The sequence below is a fragment of the Mus musculus genome, chromosome 7, assembly GCF_000001635.26.
Source record: "Mus musculus strain C57BL/6J chromosome 7, GRCm38.p6 C57BL/6J".
Classification (NCBI taxonomy): domain Eukaryota; kingdom Metazoa; phylum Chordata; class Mammalia; order Rodentia; family Muridae; genus Mus; species Mus musculus.
Window position 1 is genome coordinate 37140388 of NC_000073.6, and position 20828 is coordinate 37161215.

At 44.8% G+C, this 20828-nt stretch overlaps 1 long non-coding RNA gene across 2 annotated transcripts; it reads left to right on the forward strand.

The window, feature by feature from the left end:
• The first annotated feature begins 24 nt into the window (after positions 1-24).
• Positions 25-16454, forward strand: Gm28075. Of its 2 annotated transcripts, none has more exons than XR_881981.1 (4): positions 25-259; positions 1077-1186; positions 15183-15269; positions 16336-16454. It is a non-coding gene; the product is annotated as a predicted gene 28075 (long non-coding RNA). The 2 variants fall into 2 exon arrangements; XR_391277.3 differs by having other exon boundaries at positions 59-93.
• Positions 16455-20828: the final 4374 nt, after the last annotated feature.

Genomic DNA, 20828 nt, shown 5'->3' on the forward strand with positions numbered 1-20828 from the left:
TTTACTTCCGGGTCACCCCACTCCTACTCCGGAAGCTTGTTTAAGGGATTCCTGCACAGGAAACTCGGACACCAGATAGACTACGGGAGAACGGTGCGGGATTAATTGTTTTTCTAGTTGCTGTGACAAACCATCTGATAGAAACAATTTGATCTACAGTTTGAAGATGGAAACTTCTGTGGAGGGAAAGCTATCATAGCAGCATGACAGAAGCAGCTGATCAGACTTGGTCCTTAGTCAGGACACAGAGAGGTGGATGGTGGGTTTCAGCTCATTTTCTCCTTTATATTCAGCCCAGGATCCCAGCCCATGGAGTGTCACTCTCCACGTGTAGGGTAGAACTTCCCACTTCGGTTAGGTCTTAACCTGAAATACTTTAACTGACACATGCAGAGGTGTGTCTCCCAGGTGATTCCAAATCGCAGCTGCCCGTGAAGATTGCCTATCATGTTTCCTATAAGAAGCTTACTTGGCAGTTGGAGGAGATGTTCCAGAACCCAGTGTCTCACCTCTCCTTCCCCTATCCAAGCAGATCTGTTGGGGTTAGTCTTGTGAGCTGTGTATTAAGAAGCTGGGTTCTGTACCCAGGTTCAGGCTGCAAAGGGGCACTGTATTAACTTATGTACTGTAAAGAATGCTTCTTCCAAATCCCTGATTGGTCAATAAATGACTGGGGCTTATGACTGGGCAGAAAAGAGAAGAGGGCAGAACTTAAAATAGAGTGAGGAGTCTCAAGAGGGACCACGAGGAGACGGAAGGAGAGACAATGGGGGAGATAGGCCACCAGGAGACAAGGTGGACAATGAGACATGACTAAGAGAAGCTGGTTCGGAGGACACACAGGAAGCCGAGTAAGCCAGGCAAGACTTGAACTGCAAGTGACACAGGGCTTGTGGTTTGAAAAGCTGAGAAAAGCTCAGAACCTGCCCAGTCTAGGTTTACAGCTTGTAAATAAATTTACAGTGCTTCTGTGTCCATTACTTGAGAACTATTTGAACAAATGTGGGCCAGAGACCTCCTGTAGAGGGGCAAAAGGGGACATAGCAAACCCCCCGAAAATTAATATTGTGTTACAGACCTGCGACAAGGAGGAAGAAGCCCGCACAGGAATTACGTTCTTCTCTTTCTCCCTCAGAAGCAAGCCTTAGCCAGCTTGTGCTGTGCCAACATCAGAGGCAGAACTGAGGTATGGCAGCAACATGACCAGGATGGGAGAGTGCTCTGGAGGAAGCCCCTGAATTCCTGGCTTAAAAGGGATATGAAGTGACTCTCTAGAAAGAGAAAGTGGCTGTGGTAGATGTCCTCACTCCGTGCTGGTAGAGATCCTCAAAAAAAAAAAAAAAAAAAAAAAAAAAAAAAAAAAAAAAGATAACTCTCTAACGAGGATTAATTTTTAGAGCCTGTTCTAAGAGCTGATCATTTGCAACCATCTCTCAGTGTCTGTGGGGGATTGGCCCCAGGATCCTGGTGGATACCCAAATCTGAGGATGCTCAAATCCTTTGTATGAAATAGAGTAATGTATGTGCTGCTAACACTGTCATTTTAATCCGTACAGAAGCATCATTAAGAGCTATTGTTGTACCAGTTTATGAATGAGAAAATATATGCTCAGACAGGTTCAAACTCCTGTCCTAGATCACGCATCCTAGGGCTGGCAGGGCCAATCATCAGCTCCTGGTACCCTGGTCCAGCATCTGTTTGCATACCTGTCTTTGCTCTCTTTTGACCTGTGACAAAATAATGTTGTTCTATGTCACTAGTACACTTACATAGACACTTACTGACACATGAAAAGAACAGATCTACCCAGGCAGCCACACAGGGACCAGTCCTTGGGAAAGGAAGCCTGGCTTCAGGCTGCTGAGACATTGTTGAATGAGGGGTAACAGCAGGAGTCCAGAGAGCTGGGGTTCAGTGAGAAGTGTTCACTCTTTCTTTCCATGAGACTAAAGAGCAGAAGAGAGCTATGAACCCAGGAAAGGATAGGACCAGGAGGAAGTGTGAAGGTACTTAAGGACCTGGGACGAGGGCAGAATGGAAAGGAGAGCTGTCCTCATCTCTGGGAGTGGTGGGGCAGTTTGAGAAGCCAGAGGGATCATAGTGCTGAGTTACGAGGTTGCATAGGACATGTTGAGTTTTTCTTTGCTTGAACATCAGCAAAGAGCTGTCCCAGGCTTTGCCGGTCACCCTCTGCTTAGTCTCTTTCTGTGGTCTGCCGTCTACTGCTTCGCTCTCCTATGAAGTGGGCATGTGAGCGTTAGAGCTTCACCTCTTCTGGTCATCTTTCTCCTCTTCATTCATTTCATGGACTCAAATCCTGACCCTCGGGATATAGAGAAGGCTTTCTGTCCTCTACAATGTTTTGGGTTTATTTTTCTGGTTGTCTTGCGAGTTAATTCATACACCCACAGAAGCATAATCATTTACAAACCTGGCTGGAGGAGACATATCTTTGCGTGCATGCCTACACACACACACACACACACACACACACACACACACACACAGAGACACACACCAGGCAACTAAACACCGCCAAAATCAAGTCAAAAGAGTTCAGCCTGGCATAGAAGGGAGAAAAAGAAATATTTGCCCAACTGCTCCATAATTTGGACAGAAGCTCTTTCGGTTAATTAATAACTCATCTGTCCCCGAATTCAGTGACATTGATCCATCTTTTTGACGTCACCCTGCACCACCACCATCCCCAAGCCTTCTGGCAGTTACAGAAAAAGGCTATGTGCTTTGCTTGTGTTTGGATATGTCCATGAACAGTATATATAAAGACTTTGTCCCCAAGACAATGCTTAGTGCAGGGGGCTAGGGGGACTGGGGGCACCTTGGGAAGTGACTGGGTCATGAAGTTCCTTTCCTCATACGTGAAGGACAGGAAGCTGGTGGAGGCTGTGGGAGGCAGACTCTAATGATACAGACTATCTTTAAAGAAAATATCTTATGCCAGTCTCTTCTTTGGTCTGCTTCTGTTAATTTCCTACTACCACTGAAAATGGCGTTCTTCTCCACGGTGGCCTTCCACCATGATACTCTGTCTCACCACAGACCCCCCCAAAATGTGGAACCAGCCTTGACCGCAACTGGATGTGCTAAAGAAAATTAATCTAACCAGCACTATTACCTTTGAAGCTGTTTTTGTCGGCACTTTGTCACAGCAATGAAAGCCACTGTGCTTCCTATGGGAGGCATCTTTGCCTGGCCAACCAGGAGTCGTTCCCAAGCCCCAGGCTCTTTCTGTCCCTCAGGAGGGTCTGGCTCTCAACTGTTAGGTATTAAGAAGGGAGAGTTGATAGTAAATGTCTTATACAGGATATTTCCTAATTTAAAAAAAGAAAACAAACAAACAAAAAAGACCATCACAGAGGGGATGTCTGTCAGCAGGGCACCTGGATGCCTTTTCTTTCTTCCTGCTCAGAAGACAGATTTAACTTTAACGCCGGGAGCTTCAATGGCCATTTTGCCACCATGAGGCAAAATGTGTATAAATGAAAATCGAGCAAGTTACTGAGGGAAGAAGAGGAAAAATCCCCAAAACTTGGTTCCACGGCTGAGCTGACGGCAAGGCTGGAGGAGACATCTTAACAATAAACACCCTTGATGTTTAAGACACAGTTAATCTGGTTTTCTGTTACTTAAAGTGAAAAGCTTTCTCATCTGACAGACACATCTTAATGGCCACTCTCTTAAGCTATGCAAAGGCCCAGCAAGAAGCTTTGAAATGACTCTTCATAAATACTCCTTTAAACTAGCCACGGGACATCTGCATTTCTGCCTGGAGTGAGGGAAAGACACAGGCAGTCCGTCGAATGCATATCTCGTGTCTTTAACTAAGCTGTTTAACGGGAAGAATGTATTTTTTATGTGCTTCATTTCCTAAACAACACCTTAACCGTGTGTGTGTGTGTGTGTGTGTGTGTGTGTGTGTGTGTGTGTGTGTGTGTGTGTATAGATCTGGGGAGAGGGGAGATGCCTGATGCATTGTGCTGAGCCAGGCGTTTGTTAGCTTAAACCATTGCCCTTGCTCTGCACTTAGCTCTCTTCTCTGACCATGTGGCTCTCTCAGGCACCCTGCTCTGAAACTCTCTGAGGTCAGAGTTGATGTCTATTCATCTCCTGATCCCTGGGGTGCTCAACGGTGTGTGTCGCATGTCGGATATGCTTGGAAAATGACTGCTGGGGGTGGGGTGGGGGGAGAGGAGACAGACTGAGCAAACACAGGACATGTCTTCAAGTCCACCGAGGCCTGGGACAGGCTTGAGCCCAGTCTGGCCATTTTGATTATCCCACCTTCCGGTGGCAGCAGATTCAGCGGGTGTGAATCTGCTGGGTTCTTACAGAGAGGGAAAGCCATCATCTTCCACTTCCTTCCACTGGATGCAGTTTCTGACTGAGGGGGGGTTGCAGCTATTTTGTGTACCTTCGACTAAGTGCCTCTTAACTAAACCTGTGCACTACAGAATGAGAGACTCCAGCCCTGTCTCTCTCTCTCTCTCTCTCTCTCTCTCTCTCTCTCTCTCTCTCTCTCTCTCTCTCTCTCTCTCTCTCTCTCTCTCGTCTCCAGGAAGCAGTGAAACTTCATTAAGAAAAACAACAAAAGACAAAAACAAAAAACAAAAAAACAGGATTTCCTGAGTTTAAGATGAGCAAACTTGTGGAGGAGACCCAGGTCCCCAGCAGGCTCACTTCTCTGTGCCTGGTGCTCCAGTTTCCTCTGTCTGCTCATATTTCCTAAAATCCCAGCAATGGCCTGATCTGCATCTTAAAAACTTTTAAGGCTATGCATCCATGGCTGACCATTCAGTGCAGACTACCCAGGCTCCTCCGGGCAGTTTGTGCTAATTGGTGCTACCAGCATAGATGTCCTCCAGGGCAGGGAGAGCAGAGCCATATAGAACACTTGAGCACTCCAGCAGTGGCACAGCTAGGTAATCTGTGGTATCAAGGTGTGGCCTTCCATGGTTGTTGTGGTGGCAACATGTCGTCTAAGATCAGTGGCTGGGCAAGTCTCAAAAGAGACACCTGTGGATGACAGAGAAGATTCTCAGGTGGGGTCCTCAGGTCCCCAGATATGCCTTCTAAACACCTGAGTTCTTTGTGTGTGTGTGTGTGTGCGCGCCTCAGTTTCCCTATTGCTTGCTTCCTCTGGTCTCCCATGCTTCCTGTGGAGCTAACTAACCATCTTGCTGACCTTCCTCTCACTTCCAAACATTTGACGCAGCTTTGTCTTCTGCAGGAGAGATCAAGTCGAAAGGCCACCCAATGCCATTCTTCAACATTTCTTCCAACAGGGTTAGCCCAAGAGATATAGAGAGTGTGGCCATGACCCCTCCTTTTTTTTTTTTTCTGACCAGATCCTACAACAGAGACACCTAGTCTGTGAAGGAGACCTTTCTGATCCCCCAAGCCTAGTGGATAATGGGAAGGGGATGAAATTTTGGGTAGAAATCATAGAGACACTCTCAGTCATGGTAGACTTTTAAATTGACTCATATCTTGAAAGCGATGTTATTTTATATCCACTCTGAAAGGGTAATATCAAACTCATGAAACATTTACTAACTTGGCTGCATAAACAGCAAAGCACCTCTCTCCCATTAAATATTTTTTTTGCAAAAGATATTTTAGTAAAATACTGCAGCTTGCAATTTAATTACAATGAGTAATTAAAACTTAGAGCATAATCATTTTTGGCAAAAAGTCAGTTTTTGTTAAAATTTTAAGATAGAAAAAAGATGCATATTACGACCATAATACTGTTAGTAATTAAGATAAATGCATCAATTATTAAAGATGCAAACATGTCAAGCAAGCATAACTAATTATTTGAGCATGTTAACAGTTGTTTAATGTTAACAAGCAGTGAATTATTAAAGACCCCATGTGTCACATTCTGGACTGCATAAAATAGAATGTTCTGGAACGCTTTATGATTTTCAGGTTTTTCCTTAGATCTTCTCTGTCGGGTTAGCTATAAAGCTAAGATAACTTGCCTTTAAAATGGATTTCTAAAATAATTAGCTGTAATCAGGCTAGGAGAGACCACGTCTCTGAGTTTGTTCGGCAGAGGGGGGAAAAAAAGCAGCAGTGGGTCCCGTTGAGAAACTGCAGAGCAAGCAGCATGTCTGCAGGAAAGATTTATGTAATTTGGGGGGAAATGTTTGCCACTGAAGGTCCAGCAGAGGGGCAGAAACCGGAAAATGTAGTGTTGGCTTGGTTCAAAATAATAGTAATAATAATTTAAAAATCCAGGGATAAAGCAGAGATTCAGCGGCTCGCCCCGCATTTCCCAGCTGTATGTTTCTTCTTTTTTCTATTTAGAGGCACACCTTGAAAACAGCCCTTCACGCAATCATATAATCAAGATGCCAATTAAGACACTTGTATAAATCACATGCAAAGCAATGCTTGGATTATTTTTGACTGTCAAACCGCAAATCAACGCCGGCAACATTCTCACTGGGATTCAACCAGCCGGGCTTTTCCTTTCCCTAGACACAGAGCAGAAGCCCTTGGGGCTGCCGGGGGCGGGGTACATCTGCTCAGGGGCCTAGGAATCAGTGAGAAGAGAGTGTTGGGGTCCTAGAGTCCCATCGGCTCTGCTCCCTTGGGCCCTCAGCCTCCAACCTTGACCCTACAAACAGGACAAAGGAATCTGTGAGTTCGTGAATCCTCAATGGGGCTTTGGGAAATCTGGGTCCGTGGAGGAAGGTAAGAAGAGCATTAACATAATGGAGATTAACCTCCAGGTACTCTTGTCTGGCACCCCTAGAAATAACTGGAACATGAAAGGGTCCACAAGGAAGGAACCTCTCAGCCCACTGGAGAGACTCCGCCCCCAGAGAGGCATCCATCCTCTCTGTGTATGCAGAGGCTGCTGCTGTTTCACAGGCAGAGGAGTGTTTATCCATAGGCGTGGTCATCCTCACTTCTGGATGTTTAGCCCTCTGACCTGAGCTGGGAAGCTAATAATGATGAGTCCAATACATGGTCTGCTCTCGGGAGCTAGCAATGGTCCAGAAGGAAGGGCTCTCAGTAAAAAAATACCCACACCCAGGAAATGAGTTGGGCCAGTTAGTTGTCCCTTTTCCTAAGTAAGACAAAGATCTTACATCTGATTACAAAGATCTTTCATCTGATCATCTATCCAGCCTACTTTCCAACTTTCACAGTGTAGAGGTGAAGCCAGGCGCAGCCCAAGGACAGGAAGTAGAGGCAAACTGGAAGAATCTCCAGGAAGACCACGACCACATTGAGATTGCCACAGCCTGGTGGAAGCTGAGAGCCCAACTAGAAGCCAGTTATAATCCCAGTCGAAGTAAAGATTTGAGATTCCAGGGAAGAGTGTCCAGGGGTAGGGCACATCAGAAAAAGCTTGCAGAAATTGATATTCCAGCTGCCTTGCCCTTTTTCCTTCTCCCACAGCAGGTACAGGCATTCCTAGTCAGCTCTCTGGAGTCAGCATCCACACATAGTCAGCCTTTTATCCCTGTCACAAAGCAGGATGGAACCTATTTTCTGGGAGACCCTCCTTTTCTCCTTCAGATTTCTGTTGCTGTCATGTTCACTGGCAGGTGCATGCCACATACACACTCAACCTATCCATTGCCTACAAAACCAGGCGGAACCGGACTCTAAAGATGCCTTAGAAGATCTCATCCCTATGCATTCAGGCATAAGACTGGAAGAAAAGACCACAGAGGAACTCTGTTCACTGGCTTACTTTCCTTGGCTTTCTCAAACTGCTATTTTATACAGCCTTGGTTTACCTCCCTAAGGAGTGGCACTGCCCGAAGTGGGTTGGTTCCTCCAACATCACTTATTAACCAAGAAAATGCACAGACATGCCCACGGGATAGTCTGATGGATGCAATTCCCCAGTTGAAGTTCCCTCTTCCCACCCTGGCATCAGGTAGAGAGCCCTATGAGAAAGGAATAGCCTGTCACATCTGATCTGAATTTGGCTGGCACCTCTGTAGAGAGGGATGATCAAAAGATACCAGGCATCCTGGGAGAGAAGAGAAAGCATCTATGTTTAACAAGGCCTGTATTACCAAGGGATGTGTGACTCTCTCCAAGGTGAAGGCCACGGGCTCTCATATTTACATGCCATGGCAGATAAGCACTCCTAACTATTCTTTGCACAACGGGGCATCTGGAACATGTCTCATTGCACACAGCTTTGCACACTGAGTGGGCCTTCTCGATATCCAATCCCTTACCACCAGAAGATGCAAAGAATGATAAGTTAATGCCATTGGGTGATGGAGCAAGGAGGTGGGTGGAGCCTGGGTCTTCACATAAGTATATCAAAGCAAGTTCCCAGACCTGAACTTGTCTATGTGACAAACTTCCATGTGAATGTCATTATATTTGGGGGCCTGTTTGTAACAGAATCTGTTCCTGATACGGCAGTATCACTATTGAATTATTCTTAGAATCCATATGGGGGCCGTCAGACGTGGTCTCTATGGGTTTGCCTGATGTGACTCTTCCTCCTTATCTGGTATCCAGCTCCCTTCTGTCTTCTCTGTTCAAATGGTATCTCTTTTAATGCATTTTCCGAAACAGCCCACACCCCCCATACTTCCAACACACATGCACACAGGGCCTTTGCCTGTGCTGATTTCTCTTTCTGTGAAATGCCTTCTGTGGCAATCACAAGCTATCCTTTTGCATGTCAATGATTCGGGTTTTCTGGAAACTTGCATACCAAACCACCCTCTGGTTCTTTGCCTGATGAAGTCTTACTCGTCTCCTTCAGCTGTTACTTTTTGAGTCCTTCCTTGACCTTGGGGTCTACAGAGTTGGTCAAGGTTCCCAGTCAATACTTGACATGTCTGCGATGATTACTAAGTAACCGTTTACATTTGATTAACTAGTACCTGACACCCAATCACCACTCAGGAGACTAGACTAACACCAAAGACTAAAACAAAAGAAAATGGATTCCATACTTCAAGATGCAAAGGAAAGATGGTGTGTACATCGATGCTATTGGAGTACAATATGGAATTCACATCAGATTTCACTTCTTGAAAACCCAGTATCCATGAGAGATTTCTCTGAAACCATTAGGTTATCTGGCCAACCAGAAAGACAGGCTAAGCTGGTGTCTGGTGTCCTTCCTATCCAATGCCATTTCAAAAGGTTGCCTCTGGGTGGGAGTCTGCCCTTTGTTCAACAGGGCTGGACTAGGTGACAAGCCACTCCTTGCTTATAAGGAGCCTCCAGATGAGCTGGCACTCATCAGCTATCATTTTGAGGAAGTATTTGTAAAAGCCGGGAGGGGCTCGTCACTGGAGTCCCCACAACCACCCAACACACCCAGAAAACACTATCTACTATAGGACAGGAGCCTCAGAAGAATGCTTCCAGTGAGTTCTAAATCCTGAAGCCTGGGCATTCCAGATCCTGAAATTGTGGGTCTCCCAGTCCCCAGCTTGAGCACTGGCTGCTGAGAGTGTTCCTCTGGCCCCACGCCAAGCGCATCCCTTCATGTGTCAGCCCTGAATCTCTTCATATGTTAGGGTGAGCGGCGTGTACACTCCTTTTTTTTCCACTTCCAAGGCAATTCTACCATCTGTTTCTATTATGGGACTTTATGGCACAGAATACCTCAGACACCAGAGCCTCCATCTTTTTCCTGGCGGGCAGTTAAAGTACTTTATGAACAAAATGATTAAAAGGTAGGGGCCTCCTTAATTTCTCCCCCATTTTTCTTGGCACATTATAGAATTCAGAAGGATTTTTTTTTACAGTTCATTTTATGAAGATGAAAGGTGATTTAAGAGAAAATTAAGAAATTATCGGGGAATGTAAATGTGACCGCAAACCGCCTTTTAAAAATCCTTTAATCTCATCATGATTAAGTGGGGCTTTTTTTTCATATTGTTGCCTAACTGCACAGATTTAAGAAGGCAAAAATCAGGCATGGGCTGAAATTTGCAAATAATTCTGAAATTTGATATCACAGCTCCTGTGGTTCTGTAATATAAAAGCAAATTAAGTCAGCTAAGAGAGGAAGCTTTTAGTCAGAAACAAAGTTCTAGATACATTTGGTACAAGATACGCACAGATGATCATAAAGCTTTAATGAAAGACAAGAATGTACTGAGATTCCCTCATACCCAGGGGTCTTCTTTGAACACAAAATAGGTCCTCTCTGTACACACAAACACACACACACACACACACACACACACACACACACACACACACACACACACACACACATCTGTGTTCTAAATAACCCAATGTGTTCTATACAGCGCAGAGACAACATTCAGTCCACCACTGCCTGCTGTTCATTCTTTGGCCTGTTTATAAAAGCAAAAACGGTTGTGCACTCTTTGAGCACATTCAAGTGACCCATGACAACCTGTGACACCTTTGACAGCGAGTGTTGTAAGAAGGAACGGAAACCAAGAGAGTTACTGTGATTCACATACAGCAAGATAGAGGAAGGAACCATCGTGTCAGCAAAATCCCCTTCTTTGTCTGGAAAGGTCCCAGAGAAGAAGACAAACAGGGAAGACTCCTCAGTCCTCAGTTTCCCATTTCCCAGCAAATTCCTGTTTTAACCAGAGGTCAGAAAAGAAGATAAAGGCTGCCAAGCACAGGCTCCCTGAATCTTAATTTCCTTTCTCAATGGATTTCCCCCCCTTATTACACTTCTATTAGGTAAAACCAAGCTCCAACTCTACAATATCACATTCAAAGTCATTTCAGTGCTGACCCTGAGTGGTTAGGAAGGGAGAATTTGGAAGGTGTACTGAAGGGGAACTGTTTAAACTCTGCTGTGGTCTGAGCAATGAGTGGCAGTAGGCTCTAATCTGGACAGATGAAGGACCCAGGTCTGCATAGCAAGCAGACTGTGGGCTCAAGCTTTCCCACACTTCTGCTTCCAAGAAAAGAGCTGGCCTCTAACTTCTGCTCTAGCCACGCCTCCAAGCTGATCCACTCTTCCAAGTTTTGTTTGCGGTCACCCAGTTCAGCTTTTTGCATCTTCAAAGGTGGGCCTGTGTTCTGAGAAAGAACAGGGCCCTCTATTGCTCCGACTGCCACCTTACCTGACATGACAGGCAAAACAGGGTTGTTCTCCATCAAAGATCATGCCAAGGCTTTGTCCCAGGCTGTAGGGCTGAGAAGTGTTTGAGCTTTGGGGATGGATCCCTTGTGAATAGATTAATGTGTTACCTTTAGGAAACTGAGCTTTCTCTCCAAAATCCCTTGGAAGCAACATAAAGCCTTCTCAGCACCTGTTCTCAGCCTCCAGAACAATGAGCAAAAATTTAACTTTAAAGTGTTTCTCAGGCCCAGGAGTTCTGCTAAGGTGAAGGAAAAGGATACAATATGTTGTCTCTATTCTAAGCCATTTCTGGACATGGGATCCATCCCAAAGGCAAAAGGCAATGGGACACCTTTTGTAGTGGGAATCTAGGATCCAGACTGATGCCACCACCACACAGTGACAACAGACCCCACATTTAGCTACAGTAAGCAAGGGCATGGTGAACCTCTGCAAAACCCATCTGTTGCTAGGGCATTTTATTTCCCATTTCCCAGCAGAGATTCCTCTAAAAACAGGTGAGGTTTAAAAAGTGTGTCCTTGAGAACCAAGGCGCAAACACGCACATAGCTCTTTATTGATCATTGTGGAATGTCTTAACCACAACCCTCAAGCAAGAGGAAATGGAGACCATAGCCATCGTACACATCACAAGCCACAGAATGATGTCCTTGGCTAAGCTGGTGGCTGGGAACAAACAAAGCTTAACAGGAGGTAGTGAGGGGTGTGTGGCAGCTTGTAAACTCACCATACCACTGCTTCCACACACCTGCTATGAGCCTACTAGACTCTTCTCAATGTGCAGTGCATTAGCTGCAGATACCAGCCATCTGGGAATCTGCTACATGTAGACCTTCTTCTTAGAGTCTTATAGTAGGCTGTGAACTTCCCTTTGGAGAGGACCAGTCTTTAAGTTGCACTTACCCTAAATATAGCAACATAAACTTATAGTCAGACACTAAGACAAAGAGCTACAGAGACCTTAATTGGATTAAAGTGTCCCTGTGGGGTGAGAACTTTTCATGCAGTAGATGCAGAGATCTAAGCTGCCCTCTCCCCTCTGCCAGTACTGGCAAGGAAGCCAGAGGCTCCTACATGCTTGCCAAGCACTCTACCATTTACCTGTACCCAAGGCTCAACTCCTATTCCAAGGATAACTTTCTGAGCCAGAATTACCAAGACCACCCACGCAAGCATCCCATTACATAAGCAAACTCCTCTCTACTCACCTTCCCAGCTACACGCAAAAGAAACTAAGTTGTATCTCCTGCACCAATTTTAAAATTCCATATCACAGCCCTTCCACCAAAACTCAGAGATTATTATAGAAGAAGGAAGAGGAAGACTGAAAGCTTGTTAGAGCCAGAAGCAGTAGACATCTGTAGCAAACAATATTTGCCGATCATAACAGGGGGATTACATGTAGATCATCTGTGACTGAATCCACAAAACAAACATAAGAGCAAGCCAGCCAAAATCTCAGCATGGACTTCAGAAGGACACATGAATTCCCATCCCTAGTCGATGAGATGACTGCTAACGGGGAGACAGTCAGTGTTCTTCAGGGATGCAGCCCCTGAAAACTACCCACACTCCAGCAGGTGGTCCCACACCTATGCATAAGCATCTCTAAGTGGACTCAGCGGGTTTTGTTTTGTTTTTAAGAGAGCACAGGGGATGGAGGGATGGCTTGGTGAGTTAGAACACTTGCAGTTCTTGCAGAGGATGCAGGTTTGTTTCCCATTACCCACTTGTTAGCTCACAGTTCTAGAGAATCAGATGCCCTCTTTTGACCCCCATTGGACACTGCATGCACAATTGCTCGTAGACATACATGCAGGCAAACCATTCAGACACATAAAATAAAAATAACTAAAGAACATATGCAGTTGGAAGGAACACTGGGGTTAATGGGAAAAATGAAGGGATGTGTTAGGGTTTTCCTGCTGTGAACAGACACCATGACCAAGGCAACTCTTATAAGGACAACATTTAACTGGGGCTGGCTTACAGGGTCAGAGGTTCGATCCATTATCATCATGGCAGGAGCATGGCAGCATCCAGACAGGCATAGTGGAGGAGGAGCTGAGAGTTCTACATCTTCATTTGAAGGCTGCTAGCAGATACTGACTTCCAGGCAGCTAGGACAGGGGTATTAAGCTCACATGCACAGTGATACACCTACTCCAAGAAGGCTACACTTCCTAATAGGGCCACTCCCTGGTCCAAGAATATACAAACCATCACAAGGGAAGAGTACTGGGGATGCTTTGATAAAAAACATTATAGGCATTATGAAATTCTCAATACAATTTCTCAAAAATATTCTTTAAAAGGAGAGAAAAACAGAGGCAGAGAGAGAACCCCCAAGCTCTGAGGATAACTTAGCAGTTAAACCACTTGCCACATAAGTGAGAGCATCAGAATCAGGGTTCACTGGATCCCCTAAATCCAGATAAATGCCAGGTAGGCATGGCAGCTCTCCTGTAATCCCAACGTCAGAAGGCAGATGGGATATTCCAGGAGCAGCCTCGCTATCAACATTAACTGCAATGCTAGGCTCTGGATTTGACTGAGAGACCCTGGCTCAAAGAAGGAGGAAGCGTGGAGGAAGAGATTCCCAGCCTTAACCTTGGCTTACAGACACATGTACACACACATACTCACATGCTTACACGTGAAAAAGAAGAAAGAATACGCCAAAGTTTCCATTCATTCTGTGACTGTGGGACACTCAGGAGGGGCTAATCCTGGGTCAGGTCACTCAGAGAAACATATGTTGGGACAAGTCAAGTGGCAGGTCTCCTTCACACTCCAGTATACCCCTTCTTTCTCTGTTCCTTGTCTATCTCCTCTCTTCTTGACTTGCATGACTCCTTAGAGGACAGGATTAGCTCAGGCAAACTGTAGCCCACAGAAATCTGAGAAGTAAGGCTTATACGGTCACAGGACATGTAGATCTTTACTTACTGCCTCGGTTTCCCAATGTTCCACAATAGATAATGGCTTGGAAATAAGCAGAGGAAGATATTTACTTTGGCCAAACATGGCTGGATGACTAATATCCTCCCTACTAGGCTTCCCCACAGGCTTATAGTTTATGAGCAACCTCAAGACAAAGGCTAGATCATATGTAAATTTAACTGTGAGGCAGGTTAGCCACTACTATCCTAAAGGTACAGAATACCATATTTAGGCCTTAGATTTCCTCTGTTGTCTCTGTTTTATGCTGTAGAGACAATATTTTATATAAGCTCAGGAAGAAGAAACTAGATGGGGTAGATACTTCATCTTAAAGAACCCCCATTTTTGAAAGGGGAGAGTCTCAGAGATCCCTACTTATTGGGACAAAACCTTTGTCCCTAAACCTTCCTTTTGTGTGTCCGTCTTGTACATCTCAGTCACCTTCAAGATGGCACCCCTACGTGCCTGTTAAACACAGCTATTGACTTGAATAGAAACCATCAAGATAGCTGATGGGAGAGTACAAGTTTCACTCTTTAGGTCTTCAAGTGCTCTACATACACATAACCCCTCACTGGGGGATTCTAGGCAGGTGCTCTACCACTGACCCATGCCTCCCAGTCCCTCACTGGTGTATTCTAGGCAGGTGCTCTGCCACTGAGCCTTACCCATAACTCCTCACTGGAAGATTCGGAGCAGGTGCTCTAACCCTGAGCCACACCCTCAACTTGAGTTGGTTCTTACACTCTATTGCCAACATGCCAATCATCTCTGAAAACTTTCTAATGTGATAAGCTATTGTAAAGTCCCTATCATGTATCTGACCCGCATCATGTTTCCAGGAAGCCCAGCTTCCGTGTGGTGGAAAAGGATGTCTAGAGACCAGTCATTGACTAGGGATTTTCAGCACAAGGAAGCTGGCCATTGTCTCCGGGCAAGCCCTTTGAATGAACACATTAAAAACAAAACAAAACAAACAAACAAACAACAAACAGAACACCCCTCTAAATCCTCAAGAGAAACTACATCACAAATTCAAATTGACATTTTCAATTTTAGTTTAGATTGAATTTTGATTTGCCTCTCTTTTCTCATGCTGGTAATCTTCTAATGACATTAACATGACTGTTTCAGGGTGTCTTCCTATTTTGGGTGGATGTAAGAGGGAGTTTCTGAATGACGTTGTCACTGACAATATGGTACCACACAGCACAGCTGCAGGTAGGTCGTGCTTTTACATTATAACCCACTTGAAAAATCTGTTTTAAATCCACTAAAAGTAAATTCTCTCTGTGGGTTATACACCCAGATCAGCTCACATTTAGTTACATCTTTTTATTTTAACCTTGGATTTCAATGAACAGTTTCTTTTTAAACTTTGAATTAATAATATTCAATAGCTATCTAAACTATGCATCTATTCTAGAACCAATTCTTCATAAGTATACTGAGGCACATACATTTTTCTTTTATCTTCCCCCTTCCACTGTTTTTCTTCCCTCTTCTTATTATTACACTTAGGACTTAGCATTTCACTATATATTTGGCATCCAGGTTTGGTTTGGTTTGGTTTGGTTTGGTTTGGTTTGGTTTGACAGCATCTCACTATGTAGACAAGGCTGGCCTCAAACATAGAGATCCACTTGTCTCTGTCTCCCCATCCCAGTGGCAGGTCTAAAGGCATGTGCTAGCTAGCACAGCTAGTCTCACATTTTCTTTAATAATGACATGCTGTGGCAGTTTGAATGAGACCGGTCACCATGGGCACATATATTTGAATGTTTGGTTCCTAATTGGTGGAACTGTTTTGGGAAGGATTAGAAGGTGTGGCCGCGTTGATGACGTGTCACTGAGAAAGAGTTTTGAGATTTCAAATACCCAAAGCAGGCCTCTGCCCTAGCCTCCATCATGCAGATCAGTTGTAAACTCTGCTTCTGCTTCTTCTTTAGTGGTGTGCCTGTCTGACACCATGCTTCCTGCCATGATGATTGTGGACGAACCCTGTGAGACTGTAAGCGAGGTCCCAGTTAAATGCTTTCTTCTAAAAGATCCTTAGTAATAGGAATAGAACAATTACCAGGACATATACTATCTTCTTCTCTTTATATCCTGCTTTATTTCATAGAACAACATACCAGAGACCCTTTTGTCATGTTATGAGAAGAAACACTGTCCTCTCTCACATAACTACAAACTATTCTGTTATGGGATCCTCCTGTTTTAGTTTCATTGTAGTGTCCCCTAAGCCCCCTGTGTTAACAACTTGGTCCCCTCCATGTACTTTCAGGAGATGGTGAGATATTTAAAAGGTGTGGCCTAGTGGGAGGTGTTCAGGTCATTGGAAACATGACCTCAAATGTGACTGTGAGACTCTACTTCATCCTCCTCTATTCATTGACTCCACATAATGAGGTAAGCAATTTAATCCACATATGTCATCACCATGATGTGTTGTTGCCTTAAAGTGGTTCAAAATCAGTGGGAGACCAATGGAGCACAGCTGGGACCTCCAACCCTGTGAGCTCAAGTAAACTTTCTCCTTTTGTAAGATGACTTATCTCAGCCACTAAGAATAGTAACTGGGAAGTAAGCCACTTCTTAAACAAGAGAGCTGTTGGGAAGGAAAGATTACAAACCACGAAGAGAGGCATTGAAATATGGACCTTTGGTTGTGTGGGCCATATATGCATATATATATATATATATATATATATATATATATATATATATATATATATGTATATATATATATACATATATATATATATGCATGAACTGAACTGAAGTAATGAGTATAGGAGAAATGATGATTTGTAGGTGTGGATTTTGATAGAGATAAAGAAATGATTATAGCCATTCTACCATTCTACCATTCTACCTTGGTCACACATTTGCTCCAGGAACTGGGATAAGAACTTTCCTTTGTGTAGTTTATTTGCTTTGATTCCTGATAACTTCACAAGGTATGAAGTGGTTTCAGGAAAGTCGTCTTCTTCCACATGGAATTCTTGTCATGCCAACCCTGGGTGAGTTCCAAGTTCAAGTGCTCTTTTCCTCTGCAATACTCAAAGCACTAAACTTGCTCAAGCATGTATATGTATCTATCTAGAGAATTCTAAGCTGCGATTTGACCAGCAGTTAGACACCCAGGCCCACAGACACATACTCAGAATTTTCTCTGCAGTCTTGGAAAAATCCAGGAACCATGAAAAATTCTAACAGAAAGCACTTAACCCAGATGACCTTGGGTGAGTGATGAATGACAAAGTGTGTCATTGGCAAACAGGTGTTCATAGCCTGGTCAAGGTCAAGTTTCCTCCTAAGCTCCCTTCCCTCAACACCCAGGCCAGCACTGATGAGCTGCAGTCTGATCCTGAGGTATACAATAGGACCTCATACACATGCTTTGATTAGAGCCCCTGGGTATCAATGTGGCCGATTTTACACATGAGACAGATGGCAGATAGCGTGTGTAACTAAGGTCTATTGCAGCACCTCCATTTGTCCGCTGTGAAATAGTGTACAACCAGCAAACTGGGACACCATTGCAGATAAAAGTTCTGCAGCTGATCTTCACAAGGGGCACCTCAGGGCCAGTTCTCAGCAACAAGAGCAGTCGTTACCTTTCCCTGTGCTTGCCCTATACCAGTGCTCCTTGTGGGGAAGTGGCTCCCCATGTTGGCCTCATTGTACAGGCCTAGACAGGGAACAACTGCCATGTTGAAAATGTATTAGGTCCTGGAGATTTGGGCAAAAGGCTCACAGAGACAACAACCTGCTTCTCTTAACTAGTGGGTATGGCACCAACTCACATGCTCAGACTCTGTAAAGCATGCAAGTGCAGACAACCCAGAGACATCAGCCATAAGCATGGAAAGTTTCCCAATGGTCGATCTTTGGGAAGAGGTCCTGGAAGTTCATTTCTGCCCAATGCCCCTGGACACACACTTTAAACAGAACATTTCTTGGGACTTCTGAAGTGAGCAGACGATTCATTTGGTAAGGTATGCCCAAAGTGGCACCATAGTACCTACGGGGATTTAATTCTCTGTTCTTTGCCCTTTCCTCATGACTAAAGCGCATATATGGGGGAAAATATTAACAAAACTCTAAAGGCTTTCAAGAACAATCTGTAACCTGGTTCCCTGTGATTTTGGAGCAAGTTAAGTGTAGACTTTCAACAATGTGAGCTCACGGTAGCACCTGGGCTGCCAGCTGACATAACAAAGGCGTGCTGACTCAGGACAGTACCGAGGGAGGACTCCTTGCAGCAAGGGTACTTACTGCTACAGAAGGACCAACAGACTCTCTAACAGCCTTGCAGATGGATCCAGGCGGACAGTTAGCTTCAGGATGAACGGATGTTCTCGTTCAGTGTTGTTATGTCATTTCCTGTATGAGCTGGAGCAAGTCACCTGACTCTCGTGATCCTGGCTCCTTTCCTGTTACATTGTTAATCCTGGGAATTAACACTACGTCCTTTCCAGGGCTGTGAATGAGAACATTCATGAGACAGCTTAGAAGAATGTCCAGTGGAATTGATATGCCTGGAACATCAGCATTGTCTGGGTAGAAGAGGGGGGTACACAGCTAAGTTTGCTCTAGAAGCTGGGATGGCAATAGACTAGAGTGCATTTAATCTCATCAAGAGCTAATATGGAAGACTCTCCTGCCCTTTGTATACTAGTTTTGGTCCAATCTGGCTTACTGGTATCCACCACATTTACCTCTCCTTAGTTCCCTTGTAGACAAGTTTTGCTACAGATAGACTTTTAAGTTAAAAAAAAAATGCATCCCCCACATTTTGTTCAAAGACCACATTTTCTTTTGGAACCAAGAAACTAACCCTAACTTTTTAAAGAAAGTGACTCTAAAATGGTGGCTACTACTTAAGCCGCTAAGGCCAAACACATTTGTTGTCTCTATTCCCTAAATGCAATCTTGACCCAAAGATTGTGAGTAGTCATACCTTGCTCTTTGGTGAACCAAGAAGCAGAGGCCATAAGTTATTTTATAGGGTGCCTACAGAGAGGAGTCCCATCTCACGTGATTCACCTTTAGTCCCTGCTGAAGGCCACAAGCGTATTCCTTCTCTCACAGAGGATGGCTGGGCCCATGAAGCCAAACACAAGGAAGAACTGGACCCACAGTAAAAGCAAAGACAAATCCGAGTCTGCAATACAGTTCAAATGCAGTTTTGAACTCTTTGTCCCAACCTCTCCCGCATCTCATCTCCCAAACAGCTGATTTGAGTCACTAAAGACACATTACTGGTTTCTGATGGGAGTAGAGTTGTGAACTTAGTTATATGGGCTTAGAAACAGCCTTTCTCACTCTTTCTACTTGATTCCTGATTTAGCAAGAACTGTCCATGAGGAATCCATCTAGTCCACTCTGGTGGAGATTCATGTGGTCCAGAGTCAAGATGCACTTTGCTGCCAGAATGCAAAGAGTTAAGTTGTTTCCTCCTCGTCATGCCCAGCCCTCCTCTCCTCTCCCAGGGCTGGCTTCCTGTGATTTATGGAGGGCTCCATCCCTGAAGGGAACTGACAGTCACTCTCATTTTCTTGTGTCCCCCCCCCCTTCCTCACGGCCAAGGTCATGAGCGAGGGGCCCCCTCTGAGTTTCCTCCACTCGTCCTCCCTCACCCTTCCTCTGGTATGGCCTCATGAATCATCCCGTCTTCACATTGAACTCCTGACGCTTCCCCAGCTCCAAACTGCCCGACTTCCGCAATTTTTCTTCATTCTCACTAACAATTTGGTAATGAAATATTGATTTTTAGTTAGATTCAAATAGATGTTATTAAGTTTGCATTGATAAATCGTTCCCTTTCTCAGGCTAGAAGTACCTCAGTCAAATTCTAACTGCGCTTCCATACCTGGTGATGTATTAATCTGACGTGTCTGTCAGCCCAGCTGCGGGACCAGAGCTGGGGGTGCAGGTCTAATTGCTGTTACCTCACAGTGAGGGGATAATTCCAGCTGGTGTGTGGTAAGATTCTTAGCCCAGCGATCCAAGTGAGTAAACATTTTCCACTTCTTAAACAGTGTTATTTTCTCCACGGCCACTTGCCTCGTGGGGGATAAGATAGACATTGGCCTGTTTAATCTCAATTCCCTGCCCCAACCCCACCATGCACATTGTAAACTGAATAGATTGCATCCCGGTCATATTATAAAGTATTGAACAGAGAGGAGCAAGAGTATGTCAGTCCATCCTCAACCTGTCAGTGATGTTCTGAAGGCTATGAGCAGAAGACAGAATTAATAGTGCATTCAGACTTTGAACGAGCCACCCAAAGAGGGACTGCTGCGGAGCTCAGATGCCCAGTTCCAGCAGTGGCAGGAACTTTGGCATAGCCTGGGTGTTGTGTGAGAATGGCCAAGGCTACAGCATACCTCATGTTCTTGGTCACTATTGTGGCCTTCCCCACACCTCCCCGTCTCTCTTTACTCTTCCTCTAACAACCTTCTTCAGGACCTGGATGGTCCCTCCAGGCCATGCCCAGGGCTATGAAACACTCACTCCGGAGAGGATTCGGATACATAAAAATCTCTCTCCTAGCAGAGAGCAGAATGTGTTGCTCAGAGAGAAGGATGCCTTTTCCCTGGTAATAAACTGCCTCCATCTCCAGCTGCTGGTACTTGCTGAGGGTAGTTACGACAACAATCCATCCTGATACCTATTGCTTATCAGATAGACGCGAGACTCAAGTTAGACCAGACGGGCATTCTTCTCCAGAGTGATCTCAAATAGAAGGAAATCATCCTTTCTATT